Source organism: Tachypleus tridentatus, chromosome 3 (genome assembly GCF_004210375.1).
Source record: "Tachypleus tridentatus isolate NWPU-2018 chromosome 3, ASM421037v1, whole genome shotgun sequence".
Classification (NCBI taxonomy): domain Eukaryota; kingdom Metazoa; phylum Arthropoda; class Merostomata; order Xiphosura; family Limulidae; genus Tachypleus; species Tachypleus tridentatus.
Window position 1 is genome coordinate 26,017,435 of NC_134827.1, and position 16,881 is coordinate 26,034,315.

General features: G+C 32.2%; 1 pseudogene across 1 annotated transcript in view; it reads left to right on the forward strand.

Annotated features, from left to right (window-relative positions):
* Positions 1-9,907, forward strand: part of LOC143246572 (solute carrier organic anion transporter family member 3A1-like) — a 57,552-nt pseudogene extending 47,645 nt beyond the window's left edge. The window contains exons 15-17 of the transcript XR_013026044.1: positions 856-920; positions 5,902-6,025; positions 7,498-9,907. The product of XR_013026044.1 is annotated as a solute carrier organic anion transporter family member 3A1-like (transcript). The remainder of the gene's footprint in view (positions 1-855; positions 921-5,901; positions 6,026-7,497) is intronic.
* The last annotated feature ends 6,974 nt before the right edge of the window (positions 9,908-16,881 follow it).

The window sequence follows — 16,881 nt, forward strand, 5'->3', positions numbered from 1 at the left end:
CTCTGTAAACATTCCAGATAGTCACAATGACCAAGTCTCTGTAAACATTCCAGATAGTCGCAATGACCAAGTCTCTGTAAACATTCCAGATAGTCGCAATGACCAAGTCTCTGTAAACATTCCAGATAGTTGCAATGACCAAGTCTCTGTAAACATTCCAGATAGTCGCAATGACCAAGTCTCTGTAAACATTTCAGATAGTCACTCAAAATTAAAGCTGTTTCAAGTAGGTTAACATTCTACAATGTTTTGTGTATATTTACCTTTCATCTTTGTGTTAAGTATGTAGATTATACAGGTATACTAGAACATTTTCACCTCAAGGTATATTATTTTGTTGTTAGGTGTAAAGTGACTTATGTTACCATATGTAAATTATTTAGAACTATAGTCATCTTTTCTCTTCATGTGACTTTATACAGATAAATATAAAAGAGTCAGCAGTATTTTGTTAAATAAATCTCATTCGAAGGGAGAAATGTTATTTTAGAATAACTTGCTTGTAAATTGTTAATTATGTTGATAGTTTAGCAAGTGTCTGACTTATGTTTTTTTGTGTGTGTGTGTATTTAACTAAGCATCACACTTACAGTTAAATAATGATAGAGGGAACTTGTATTGGATTTTTTAATAATCTAGTGGCTGATTTTTGCCAGTATGACTGTTGTGGCTGATTTTAAAGTTAATTCTTGAATGAATGCATATTAACTGTCAATATAAACCATTATAAACAGAGAATGATGAGGTTTGGTTTTGATAATGAGGTTTTTGTGTTGCGTTTCATACATTTAACTGGTTTTGTTGTGCATTTGTTTCCCTCTGGTAACCTGTGAATGTTGGATCTTAAACTTGAAGATCTGTTAGTGAAGAGGAACGATCCTTTGCCCTGGGAATGCAGTTTGTCATCTTCAGACTCTTCGGTATGTTTTGGAATGTTTACGAAACTGAGATAATAGGCATGAAATGTTATACAGATATTAAATGTTAAAGTGCCGGGTGGATTGATACAGATATTAAATGTTTTAGTGCCAGGTGGATTGATACAAATATTAAATGTTAAAGTACCAGGTGGATTGATACAAATATTAAATGTTAAAGTACCAGGTGGATTGATACAAATATTAAATGTTAAAGTACCAGGTGGATTGATACAAATATTAAATGTTAAAGTACCAGGTGGATTGATACAAATATTAAATGTTAAAGTGCCAGGTGGATTGATACAAATATTAAATGTTAAAGTGCCAGGTGGATTGATACAAATATTAAATGTTTTAGTGCGGGTGGATTGATACAAATATTAAATGTTAAAGTGCCAGGTGGATTGATACAAATATTAAATGTTAAAGTGCCAGGTGGATTGATACAAATATTAAATGTTAAAGTGCCAGGTGGATTGATACAAATATTAAATGTTAAAGTACCAGGTGGATTGATACAAATATTAAATGTTAAAGTGCCAGGTGGATTGATACAAATATTAAATGTTTTAGTGCCAGGTGGATTGATACAAATATTAAATGTTTTAGTGCCAGGTGGATTGATACAAATATTAAATGTTAAAGTGCCAGGTGGATTGATACAAATATTAAATGTTAAAGTGCCAGGTGGATTGATACAAATATTAAATGTTAAAGTGCCAGGTGGATTGATACAAATATTAAATGTTAAAGTGCCAGGTGGATTGATACAAATATTAAATGTTTTAGTGCCAGGTGGATTGATACAAATATTAAATGTTTTAGTGCCAGGTGGATTGATACAAATATTAAATGTTAAAGTGCCAGGTGGATTGATACAGATATTAAAAAAGTGCCAGGTGGATTGATACAAATATTAAATGTTAAAGTGCCAGGTGGATTGATACAAATATTAAATGTTAAAGTACCAGGTGGATTGATACAAATATTAAATGTTTTAGTGCCAGGTGGATTGATACAAATATTAAATGTTAAAGTACCAGGTGGATTGATACAAATATTAAATGTTAAAGTACCAGGTGGATTGATACAAATATTAAATGTTAAAGTGATACCAGGTGGATTGATACAAATATTAAAAGTTAAAGTGCCAGGTGGATTGATACAAATATTAAATGTTAAAGTGCCAGGTGGATCTAACGAGCCAGTTGGTTTTACGTTCTCATTTTGTTAAACATCTAATCCCATCTATGAAGAATCTGAGTAAATAAAAGAAAAAATTTAAAATGAGTTTTTATTATATATTCTTTCCTGTTTTTCAAGTCTATCTATATTTTGTGTTTTTGCCTATCGCTTGGGAAAGTTGAATGGGCAATAAACTCTTATAAGTGTCTTTGTTATTTATTCTAACAACATAAAGAGGACAAAACATCTATTAAGTAAACATAAAGTAAATATTGCTACGGATGACAGGAACTGGTTTTAGCATGAAAAGTCAATGTTCTGATACAAAAAGAGTTAGCTGAAAACACCCAAAATCAGAGAGCAAAAACAAAGTTCTTATAGTTATAAATGCAATGAAAATTATCACTATATTTATGTTACTTAATAAATTAAATTAGGTGTAAGGTGTTGGGGATCTTGTGTATGGTTAGTGAAATCAAGATGCACTATTGATGTTTCAATGTATGGACGACTCATTTTCTCACAAAAACATGCTGTTTAAACTTGAAGAGAAGTACAAAGTTTCTGGTTTTGATGTTTTTTACATAATAAGGGTTAGGGTATCTAAAAACATAGTTCATGCTTACCTTTGAGTGCAATTTCATAGCAGTGATCACATGAAAATTGATTTTCTATCTAGTTTTTGCATATTTTTATGGTAGGTTGGGTGATTGTAAAATGAAACACACATTGTAGTGGACTAAAACAAAACAGTGCTACAACCAGGATCAAACAAATAACAACTTACTAAATTGTAACAACAACAAAAATCCTAAATAATTTCGGACAGTTTGAATTCAAATTTTATCACTTACAAAAAAAAGAAAACATGCAGGACTTGATATAAATGTTAATAAACGTTACAACATGAATATCATTGTTATTCATTTCAGTAAATAAAGTAATTAGAAAAAGAACCATAAGAAGAAAAAAAAACATACAGTATTTAATAATTAACCTGTTCAGTGCCATAGACAAGATAACTTGTCCAAGCTGATCGGAACACAGTGCCACGGACGAGTTAATTTGTTCTCAGTAGTACCTAACTTCAACGCTAGATGTCAGCACCATACATGCATTTGACCTACTTACATATTGTTTCACTTTCGATCCAAAATGGCATCACAAAAAAGGTTACAAAATGAAGAAGCATTAGAGTTGTATTTTGAACTTGGTTTGGAGTTGCCATAGCAGCTGAAATACTTGGCAGTCAACAGGTTAAACCGCTTCTCAAGATGACAATATAAATCAATAATAAGCAATAATTTGTTGAACTATATCTTGTGAACTAACCCATTTAAAAGTTAGAAAGGGTTTTTATTTACTGGCTAGACCAAGACGTTACATCTTGTATGACTAGCTGATGTACACATGCTTTTGCAACATTACTATCTGTTGGGGAAAGCTTGTATCAGTTTCATAATACTCAAAATCAATGTGATTTAGCTATAAATAAAAATTCATAGTTGAACTGACCAATAGAAAGAACAATAAATGAACAGCCAACAACACCAAAACAACATAAAAGTAGAATTTGTTATTATTTCACAATATGTTTCCTTGGTTATTTAGTTTGAAGACTCAGAATTGGACATGTCCCAATGAGTATGTGGCTAAATTTAAAGTTACCTGCAATTCTGTGTTGAGAAGACCTACTGAATGTAGTCATTTCTGTAAAGACCATGTAGTGCTCTGGACAGTAACATCAGAACTGTTTGACCTCATGAACTTCTGAAATATTGTCAATGTTTTTATAATGGTACTGTTGATTATTTTTTAATAAGATCTCGTGTGAAATAAAGAGACTGCATGCGAATTGTTGAATTGTAATATTTTCTCTTGGGTTATTAGTATTTGGTTTATAAGCAGATTTTGACCAATAGATCATTAATGTGATGTGTAACTTCATATAAAACTAGGGGCATGAGTTAGCCCTCTTGTAAAGTCTTTATTTTAGAGAGACAGAATCTTGTGTGAAGCCCTTGTGCTGTAGTCTCTTGATCAGTTCCTTAGTGTGGGCAGTATATGGCTGCCTTCTCTCTGGTCAGTTGTTAAAATTAGGAATGGAGGGAAGTAGTTTTGTTATGAAATACAAAATATAAAATATAAATGTGAAATTTAAAGCTTTGTCCTTGCATTCCTCCCAGTTATTATTACACTATGTTATAGTTGGTAAAAAAAATTACACTTGGATGTAATTATTTAATTTCTTCATAATTAAAAGAATGTGGAAACATTTTTAACCAAGGACGTTCTTGTAGAAAAATAAGAAACAGAGAAACAAAGGCTTCATTAATTGTCATAAATGTAACCTATTATTATATTACTATTTATATTCCTATTATTAGAAATAATGTAGGATCAAAAATTATATTAATTAAAAAACAAGACTTGATAACCAGAGCACTTTAGGAAGGTGCATATCTCTTCTTCAGGAGTGAATGTGAAACCAGTCACACCTGAATAGTTCCCTTCACAAGCCTTAATGTTTATGCATTGCCTCAGAGGGTACTATAAATAATTATGACATCAACGAAGGTCACTAACTGTTGTACTTTACACTTCCTGCTCGTTCATTTATCAAGGATTAAAATGGAAGGTTCAAAATTTGAAACTGCTTTACATTATCAGGTTTTTTGTTTTTGTGTGGATGCTTGTGATTTAATTCTTTTGGTTATACACTGTATGATAAATTTTATCAAACTTTGGCCCAGTTGTTAGAGCACTTGACTTGTAATCTGTGTATCACATGCCAAATTCCATCATCGAACATGCTCACAGTTTCAATCATGTGACATTAAATCCTACCAAAAGTAAAGGAGTAGCCCAAGTGTTGTCAATTATGTTGTTTATCTGCTTTCCCTCTTGTCTATTATTTCTAAATTAGGGATTCCTAGCTCGTATAGCCCTATAGTAGCTGTGCATATAGTTCAACAGTCAAACAAACAAGTTATCAGCCAACATTTATTGGACCAACTACCTTTTTTTTTGTAAACATAACTTGTATAAATAATAAAAAACCAATTTGACTTCGTGTGAACCCTGTAGAAAAAAAAAGTTAAACTGCTTTTAAAAGCATAATGTTATATTTAAGTATAATAAAAATATCTGCAAATAAATAATTTTAATATGTTGACTTAAGTACATCTTGTGATGTAAACCAGTTTTGTTTGTGGTTTTTGTGGGTATGCTCCTGGTTTTTATTACTTGTCTTTGTTTGAAATTTCATGTAAGGAATCACATTTCTGTAATTACTATACTTACCTTAAATGTTTTAGTTTAAGTAAGTTACTGTTTACTTCACTGACAAATAAAAATAATGTTATTTCAGTCAGTCTTACAATCATCATAATCACATCTAGCATTAATTTGGTTATTTGTTAGAATATGTGGATATTTCAAAGATATGGGTGAATTCTGTATGTTATGGAGTATTGATCTTTCTATGTTTAAGGATGTATCCCTTATAATTATTGTATTTCCATTTTTAGGATGTATTCCTTATAACTATTGTATTTCTATGGTTCAGGATGTATCCCTTATAACTATTGTATTTCTATGTTTCAGTATGTATCCCTTATGACTATTGTATTTCCATGTTTCAGGATGTATCCCTTATAACTATTGTATTTCTATGTTTCAGTATGTATCCCTTATGACTATTGTATTTCCATGTTTCAGGATGTATCCCTTATAACTGTTGTATTTCCATGTTTCAGGATGTATCCCTTATAACTATTGTATTTCTATGTTTCAGGATATATCCCTTCTCCTATCATGTTTGGGAATGTTATTGATTCCACGTGTCTGGTGTGGAAGGCTTATTGTGGAAGACCTAGTGGATTCTGTCTGATGCATGACATTGAACAGTTTCGACTTAGGTTATTTTTTAAAAATATATTCTTACAAATTAACATATTTTCTTAATTTTATTAAGTAGATGTGTATTTATGTATACATACTGTTATTAATAATATGTATGTTTTATTTTTGTTAGGATTATTTTATATTTTAGTATTTGTTTTGATGTAATTATTTGATGACCCATCTTTGAGTTTGTTTTTGCCACTTACACACAAGAAAATTACTGTTTTTTTATTCCATTGTCATGTAACTTTCCCACTCATTAGTCCTTGATTATTTGGCCTACATCAACGTGACACGTATTCACAGGTATAAAATACAACAGGTTACTGGGTGACCATTCTTGCACACCTCATTGTATTATTATTTTTATAGAAAAAAAGATGTTTCTATTGAACCACTCCCAACCCCATGAAAAGGGGAGGTATTTTAACAAAAAACTGTACAAAGCTTGTAAAAAGAGGAATTTGGAGTATCTGAGGTGGTTCATTGGTTGTTGTTTTTTCAGTGTTAAAAATACAGTGTAACAAATGAAGTTTACCTAATATTTAACTGATGAACTACATAGATGTTTTAAGTATGTGATATCATGCTTATTATACCAAAATCATTCATATAATCACTTAAGTAAAACTGTTTTATCTAATTTACTAAGATGTGTTGTAGTGTGAATTAATGTGTTAATATATAATTCTAGGGTTATTGATAATTATATGCAAGATACATAAACTTTTATTTTACCATGATAGCTATAAGGTAAGTTATTTTGGTATACATGAAGTAATATTGTAGTGTACTGATATTGGACTAATGCTGTGTTTGAAAAGAATGCTATAATATACACTAGAGAATATATATCAAGAGCATGGCAAAGTAGGCTCTGTAATTTTCTTTTTATAAGAGATTAAACTTCTTATTCTTACAGAAAAATGTGGTGTCTTGAAGGCATAACTACACCATGTGGAAAGCTCAGGGGGAGATGGCCTGATTAAAAAATTTAACTGAAATTTCTATGGAAAGGGGAGCCTAAACAAAATACTTATCTTGGTCACAAATACTTGAGTGGCACTAGGTTTATTTTTACCCTCAAAAAGTTTCTATGGTTGCATTTCACAATAATTTGTCATGCCCAGACTGTGAATTTAAAAATTCGTGATTCTTGTCCTTTTTTACCTAAAACCTTTTCCCACATTTTTGGACAATGGGTCTGCTCGTTATTGCCAAATTCAACTATTCATTTCAATAAATGTAACATAATACTACACAGTGTGTGTTGTTGACTGGTTGTCTTCCCTCTAGTCTGTCAGTTACACACCAGCAGCTCTTTTGTAGTTTAGTTCTAAAATTCTAAAACAAAATGAAGTTAAAGAAATCTTAAAATTTTGAAAGCAAGTATAATTGTGGTATTTTTTTAGGCCTTCTGAAATCATCTCTTGTCTTTCTGCTTAGAAGCAAGAAATGATTATGATGGATGCTTTGGTACACTTAGGTATATTGGGATGTGCACAGGACTGAAGGTTGTAGCTGGGTGTTTATTCTTCCTGGACTGGGTTCTCATCTCCTGGAAACAGAAGAAAGATATTGAACTTCCAGTGGCCATGGCTCTAGGGGAACTGGTTTCCTCTGTTATATCGTTGGATCGTCTTTCATCTGTGGGCAGGGGAGATTTCACTCGAGAAGATGTCCGAACCAGAACTGTTCACAAAGAAGAAGATGAAATGAAGCCTCTAGAGAATGATGAAAACTGTCCTCATCCTGAAAACGATGTGTCATTGAAGACTGAATTCACAAAGAGATAATAATTCTCATTTCTTCAAGTGAGAAATCAATTTAAGTGAAGAAATGAAAAAAACAATTTATCCACATTAGTATGGTTTCTGCTTTCTCTCTACTGCTTGAAATATACACCTGTACTGAGCATTAGCATAAAAGTAACTATTAAAGAAATTATAATACAACACTAATTTACTTTGTGAGAGCTATTTCTGGTAATAACATAATAACGAACATGTAAGATATTTAAAAAAATTTTCTTTTAAAAAAATACTGGTTTGTAACATTTTAAACGTAAAATGTTTTGTAAAGTTGTGAAGAGAAGACATTTGAATGTTGATAGTTGCTGGTTTCTTTTTTGTAGTCCACTCTAGCAATGGTTAGGTATTACATGCCCATTGTAAATAAAAATACAAAGTGAATGTGTTAAAAGTTTGACACATTGGATGTGAATCAGAAAGTGAATATTCTGAAAAGGAATTTTGCAGTTTTTCTGTTAGGAGTGCTCAACAAACATGAGTTAATGTGAAGAATACAGGTTTGTATAGAGATATTTCATGCACAGATTTGTGTCAATGAACCAAGAAATAACAGAGCTTGTGTGTTAGTTAAGACCTGTGCATTAGATGTATATTCTTTAGGGATGTTGGGATACTAGAGATAGCATGTAGACTTTCTGTTGTGCATTAGCTTAAAACTACATAAGTTGAGAAGGATAAATGTATTAAATGATACAGAAGTGAAGATTGGTAATGAGTAAATGTATCTAGTCAATAAAACAGTGGTAACCATGTGATTTAAGTTAGTGGTGATGTCAGTTTATTAGTTTTATAGAAGAGCAAACAACAGGGGTAGACTTTGGATAGAGTGATATGTTCTGAGTGTGGCCGTAATATGTTTGAACTTAATGCTGATAGTTACTGTACTAGTCCTAATGCACGAGATAAGTGCACATTATCACGAGTCATATTATGAACTGTGTTTCCAATTATACTTAAATGTTTAAAATGTATACTGTTCCTAGAAGTGTGATATTCATAAACATTATTTTTTTATTTCAATCTCTTTCAATTTTATATTTTTGTGGCATTATGACATTTACTTATGCACTTATTTAAGAGAAAACTATTGGATAATTTCCGATCTGTCCGAACTTTGTTACGAGGATAAAAAGATGTGCTTGGGGTGATCAGAAACAAATAATTTCTGTTATCTGAGAGAGAACATTAAACAGCACTTTAACATTATTACTGCAGAGTAGTGATGTAATATGAGATGAGACTTTAGGAATGCAGTTTCCTTCTATTTCCTTATAGAAACAGATATATCTAGGTACATTTTAATAGAACTAGTAGTGATAAACGTTGTTATTGACATGTTTTGAATTGTTGAATTAACAAACTGGTAAGCATGTACATTAAAGCAGTGAGAAATGTGAAGTGTGAAATTTGTAGATCTATTTTAGTAGTAGCAATACTTTAGAGATTGAAGAGAGTCTATTTACCTTTTGTAGAATAGGTGTTTGTTAGACGTTTGATAGAGAATATATTATACATGTGTATATACATATATAGGCTTTATTGTCTTGCATTTCAGACTGTTAAGAAGTGGTACTCTTCTATTTGCAGGATAACAGCCCAACCAATATCCTTAGCATAGTTATGATGTATTAAAGTGTAACAAATGGCCGGTGGTCCTGTTTCTAAATTCAATGTGAATTGAAAACTACTATGCCATTTGCACCTAACCGAAAATGCAAATGCCATACTTTAAAATTAAAATTACATTATTTTTACTTATGTTGGAGTAACTAAATATGTTTCAGAAGGCTACGTCTGTTTGTTTACACACACACACATGCCTAGCCAGTTTTAGTCGGTGCTTAAATTAAACTAACTAACAGTATGTTTATCATATATAATGAAGTGTAAAGTAGTTACGAAAAATTAGAGTATCAAACATATAAATTTTTAATCAAGGAAGGAGTAGACAATAACTGGTTTACTTTTAAAACTTGCATAAATATTTATGTAAACATAACTTGTTCATTATTGAGTAGTGAATGTATAGTTTTATGTGTACATGAAAAGTATGTAACATAGAGAGAAATAAACAGAAAAACCTGGTGATGTTTATTATTGTATGTACATAGTTTAATAATGATTGTTATAATACCTTTTTTTATGTTACTGTGGTAAACATTGGAGATGAACTAATGTGTACTAATTACATTTTTAATTAATTTTACCTGCACATTATTGTAGCTGGTTTCTCTATGTTGTCACAATCAATAAGCACTCGAATTTCTTTAATCATTTTCCTCAATTGCTTTTATCTAGAAGTTTAAGGAATTTATTAAATCATACTTTTTGCTATTTCAAACCTGTACAACCTAAACTACTCAAAGGATTATTCCACTGTGTAGACAATGTAATGGGCTGTTCTGAGGAAATGTAAAAACAAATGAAACCAAAGGGAATTTGATTGTATTTTCAGCAGTCTTGTTTTCTGTGTTGGTGGAAAATTAATATATAAACTGAATGCAAAACAACCTGGTGGGTAACCAATATTTCGGTTTTGCTAAACCAATAAATTGTGGTTCCATTTGGTAGTCAGTGAAAGGCATAAAATAAAGTTTTCATTTCATACTAATGTTTTGACCTGATGATTTATTTAATGAAGTTTATTCAAGTAATGGTTTCTTTTCAATAGTTTAGGATAGCTGGAGAAGTAGTTATAGACTGTGATTTATTATGTAACTAATTCAAAGTAGCTTTATTAAACAATTAAGGCAGTCAATGAAATGGTGTCTTGTATAGCAAGATTATGCTCATTCTTGGGGTCCAGAATAAATAGTCTTGTAGCATGATGTTTTATCGTACTGTTATACCATACCTAATTCTAGCTTGAATGTAGAAAATTCTTTTCTCAGCTGGTTATAAATGATATGATAATAAAGGTATCTATCATTGAACTAGTATTGCTGTGACTTTACCTGTTCATTGTAGTTGTGCTGTTTAATTTTGATGGTTACAAAAAACTTTAAGCTAATGTTGTTGATGTGTCCATGTGAGCATACTGTACAACTAATTAAATGTCAAATTTTTTTCTGGAAATTATTTTTATCCACCCTTTTTTTTTCTCCAGTATTTTAATCTTGAATTGTGAAAGGTAAGTTTTAGAACAAGATGACCAGTAAATGCTTATTTTTATTTATTTATTTTGATATGAAAAACCTTTCCCTGAAGCATGAAGCAGCATTCTTAAGATCCTTGCTTTAACCCTGGAATTACCAAACTGCTTGTGGGTCTTTCTTGGTTACAAAACTCCTAACAACAACACTTGAACAAAAATATTACCAGTGTTACAAGTAATCCCTCTAATTATTGCTAGATCCTCCTTGTGCATGCTATGTAGAACATTATTGGATTTTCCCAATTTTTTGGTTGAGTCTTTACATTAAATTGCTCCAGTGTGATCCATTGGCTGGTATTTTGGACTGTGAATCTGTGGGTCCAAAGTTCCTGCCTCACTATTGAAAAAAAAAAATTGCTTTGCATTTTGGGGTTGTGGGTGTATAATAAGGATGACATTTAAATTTAATCAAACAACAGTTGATGATGGAAGATGCTTTTGACTGACAGCCTTCCCTCTAATCCATTATTTCAAAATTAAGGATGGCTAGTGCAGATAGCTTTTGATTGGCTTCATATTAATATCTGGGAAACAAAGAGACATTTAGCACTAAATGTTATAACAAGTGAGAACAAAAAAAAAACTATTTGAATATATTGACCCTACTTTAAGTGAAGTTATAGAAACACACATTTTGGTAATTTGAAAGTTAAGAACAAAGAAATATAGAACTAAAATATTTATTGAAAACATTTTCTGAAGACTAAAGCCTGAGCCAAAGTCAAGTGGAGGTCAAACTAGTATATTCTTTTGCATTTTATGAGCTAGGTTTGAGTGAATTATAGATCATTAGCCTTACCCAAACCTTCCAAAAATAGAGTTGAAGTTTAGAAAAAAAAAAAAAGACAGACCCCTTTGTTCTTCTATCAGGGAGCTTTGCTCACAAGTTTCTCCTTTACCATAAAAGAAAAACAATCACACATTGAGAAAAAAAATTGAGTACATTCTCAAGAAATCAATAAGCATAGTGAAAACGTAAATTGAAAGTGACTCAATATATGAGTATTACACACACACACACACAAATAACAAACGACCTTTTTTATATATTAGACCAGTTATCCAAGGTAGTAATAAACAACTCCAGACAGTAGGAGTCTAAGGCCTCACTATCGTAATCTTATTACCAAAACATTACCGCATGACGTAATTAATGAGGCATACTTGATTTACCTACATCAAGTTGTCTTATAAAATTGGTTCTGTGTTAAGTGGAAGATGTCACAAACCCATAAATCTGATATGACTTATAGAATTAAGTGTTTTTGCACCTGTAAACTAATGGGATACATGGAGTTAAGACTCCCTCCCTCCTCAAGCTGACATGATCTATACATCTAAGGTAGTTTTTCACCATTTTTAAACTTCGAAATGTGATACATATGGTTTTATTGCTAAGTGGCACAGACGAACGGAGTGTTACTAAGTAACAACTTGCTTTTATATGTAGTAGAATAGTTTTGCATAAATGATCAAGATATTCCCAAACCAATGGCAAAGCTTACCCTAAAAGGCTGGTTCGCTACTTATATGTTGACATTTATGAGGCGGCATCTTGCGGTCAAGGTTACAGTAAATTCCTTTTATTACCCTTTTTTTTTTTTTAATGGTAACCTTGGAGAAATGACATTAAAAAAATAACGTATATTGCAGTTTTCGTTTTTCATGTTGTTGAATTAACGATTTTATTTACCCTCCTAGGAAGGTTTGCCACGTATTTACCTACAGGCCTAAAGAAAAAAAAAGTCGCACGCAGTTAGCACGAAGAATGTAAACAGCTTTGTGAAGAGCAAATGTCACCTTTTTAAAGACAAGCTATTCTTCTAAATATTCATTTATTCCAAAGAATAATCTTTCGTTGAATATTTTTCAATATTCACGTTTCTTTCAAATCTCACGAAAGAAACAAAATTGGCTTCCAATTTCTTCCCCCTACACCAAACGAGGTACGTTAATTAATCGAATAAACTACTCGTAAAGAAAACGCGTTTTTAAATTGGCGTTGTCTCGCGGGGGAACGGGTTTTATACCTATAAATTTGTGCTGTATCAGTTTAACTAATCGAACGCGTATTATAAACAGTGTTAGGTTTGTGAAGGTCGGATCTATTACGATACTTGGAATGATATTTATGTGGTTATTTTCGAACAAGCCAAGCGTGAGGCGTACTTATTCTTACATTACGAGCGCAGGGACTGGTCGTGGCCGTGAGAACTAGCATGCCCAGGTTGTAAATCAGAAGATTTGTGTCCCATAGCCGCACAAAATGGACTTTGTACTTTGAGATCGCATGTGGGACTGAAGGTCAGATATTATTATTCGGTTAGATGAACTAGTGGTGGTGGTGTTTAACACTTTTCCCTGTAGCAAATAAGTTTAAAATTAAGGACGGCTTTGTGCAGATAGCCATTTGTTGAGTTTTGCGCTAAAATGATCAAACAAATAATGTGGTTACGGTTTCAGACGTGACGGTGGCGAAAACTGTGGGAATTTGTTAAGCCGTGAGTGCGTTATAGAAGTGACAGTAAGACCTATTATTCAATTTATAAAGCCCTTAAAAGTCTCTGTGACAGTAGATCCCGTTGCCTGTTTGCTGTTCATCTGTTCGAAATTGTGGATGACCTTGGAGGGGGGTCTCTTTACTAATCGTTTCACCGATGCGTGCATAAGGTGTTATTTCATGTTTAAATTTCACTATCTGTGTGCTGTTCGAATCCCCTTCGCACCAAACATGTTCGCCTTTTTCAGCCGTGGGGGCGTTATAATGTTCGGTCAATCCCACTATTCGTTGGTAAAAGAGTAGCTCAAGAGTTGGCGGGGGGGGTGATGACTAGTTGCCTTCCCTCTAGTTTTACACTGCTAAATTAGGGACGGCCAGCACAGATAGCCCTCGTGTAGCTTTGTGCGAAATTCAAAACAAACCAAACAATTACTGGGTATCATAATACATACAAACAGGCAGTCACCTTTTAAGAAAACAGGTGAGGAACAAGTTACGTTCACTGAATACATAACTATGTGTATTAACAACAAGTAACGTTCACTGAATATATAACTATGTGTATTAACAACAAGGAACGTTCACTGAATACATAACTATGTGTGTTAACAACAAGGAACGTTCATTGAATACATAACTATGTGTGTTAACAACAAGGAACCTTCACTGAATACATAACTATGTGTATTAACAACAAGGAACGTTCACTGAATACATAACTATGTGTATTAACAACAAGGAACGTTCACTGAATACATAACTATGTGTATTAACAACAAGTAACGTTCATTGAATACATAGCTATGTGTATTAACAACAAGGAACGTTCACTGAATACATAACTATGTGTATTAACAACAAGGAACGTTCACTGAATACATAACTATGTGTATTAACAACAAGTAACGTTCACTGAATACATAACTATGTGTGTTAACAACAAGGAACGTTCACTGAATACATAACTATGTGTGTTAACAACAAGGAACGTTCACTGAATACATAACTATGTGTGTTAACAACAAGTAACGTTCACTGAATACATAACTATGTGTATTAACAACAAGGAACGTTCACTGAATACATAACTATGTGTATTAACAACAAGGAACGTTCACTGAATACATAACTATGTGTGTTAACAACAAGTAACGTTCACTGAATACATAACTATGTGTATTAACAACAAGGAACGTTCACTGAATACATAACTATGTGTATTAACAACAAGGAACGTTCACTGAATACATAACTATGTGTGTTAACAACAAGGAACGTTCACTGAATACATAACTATGTGTGTTAACAACAAGGAACGTTCACTGAATATATAACTATGTGTATTAACAACAAGGAACGTTCACTGAATACATAGCTATGTGTATTAACAACAAGTAACGTTCACTGAATACATAACTATGTGTGTTAACAACTAGTAAGGTTCACTGAATACATAATTATGTGTGTTAACAACAAGGAACGTTCACTGAATACATAGCTATGTGTGTTAACAACAAGGAACGTTCACTGAATACATAGCTATGTGTGTTAACAACAAGGAACGTTCACTGAATACATAGCTATGTGTGTTAACTACAAGGAACGTTCACTGAATACATAACTATGTGTGTTAACAACAAGGAACGTTCACTGAATACATAACTATGTGTATTAACAACAAGGAACGTTCACTGAATACATAGCTATGTGTGTTAACAACAAGGAACGTTCACTGAATACATAACTATGTGTATTAACAACAAGTGACGTTCACTGAATACATAACTATGTGTATTAACAACAAGTAACGTTCACTGAATACATAACTATGTGTGTTAACAACAAGGAACGTTCACTGAATACATAACTATGTGTGTTAACAACAAGTAACGTTCACTGAATACATAACTATGTGTATTAACAACAAGGAACGTTCACTGAATACATAACTATGTGTATTAACAACAAGGAACGTTCACTGAATACATAACTATGTGTGTTAACAACAAGTAACGTTCACTGAATACATAACTATGTGTATTAACAACAAGGAACGTTCACTGAATACATAGCTATGTGTGTTAACAACAAGGAACGTTCACTGAATACATAACTATGTGTATTAACAACAAGTGACGTTCACTGAATACATAACTATGTGTGTTAACAACAAGGAACGTTCACTGAATACATAACTATGTGTATTAACAACAAGGAACGTTCACTGAATACATAGCTATGTGTGTTAACAACAAGGAACGTTCACTGAATACATAACTATGTGTATTAACAACAAGGAACGTTCACTGAATACATAGCTATGTGTGTTAACAACAAGGAACGTTCACTGAATACATAACTATGTGTATTAACAACAAGTGACGTTCACTGAATACATAACTATGTGTATTAACAACAAGTAACGTTCACTGAATACATAGCTATGTGTGTTAACAACAAGGAACGTTCACTGAATATATAACTAAGTGTGTTAACAACAAGGAACGTTCACTGAATACATAACTATGTGTGTTAACAACAAGTAACGTTCACTGAATACATAACTATGTGTGTTAACAACAAGGAACCTTCACTGAATACATAGCTATGTGTGTTAACAACAAGGAACGTTCACTGAATACATACCTATGTGTATTAACAACAAGTAACGTTCACTGAATACATAACTATGATAAAACATAAATTCGGTCAGAACGCATAGGACTTAACACATAAATATAAAAACGGTGGATACGCTAATAGAATAAAGTCAGATAAAACAGAATTGTTCATAATCAAAATCTGAACATAAATAACCTAACTAGATAACAATAGTGTAGAATAACAAAATAAAAATAAAAATTAATTAAAATACTAACAGGAGCACACAAAGCTTATTGTTCTACGTCTTATCAACGGCTATGTTCACACAAAGAAGTCATGGCTAACATTCTGTGTGAAAAAGCGTTGTAAGGCACTTGTAACACATAATAATGACAATAACAAGTTGCATATATATTAAGTTGAAAGTAAAATACATTTGAAAATTACACTTTGTAATTCACGGTTTCATATAATATGGAATGCATATTTATAAAGTTAACACACGCGTAGAGGGAAGTACATAATTACTCTGTTTATATATATATACGTCTACGTTTGAATCACTTAGTGTAAGACTAGTTGGAAGGCAACTAATCATCATCACCCGCCGCCAACTCTTGGGCTACTCTTTTGCAATTGAATAGTGGAATTATATTGCCCTCACGGTTGAAAGGGCGAGCATGGTTGGTGTGACAGGGATTCGAACCCACGACCTTCGGATTAAGAATCGAGTGCCCTATACAAGATGTACCAGAAGTGTGGAACCACAAGGAAAATAGACATTATGTTGTTAAACTTTAG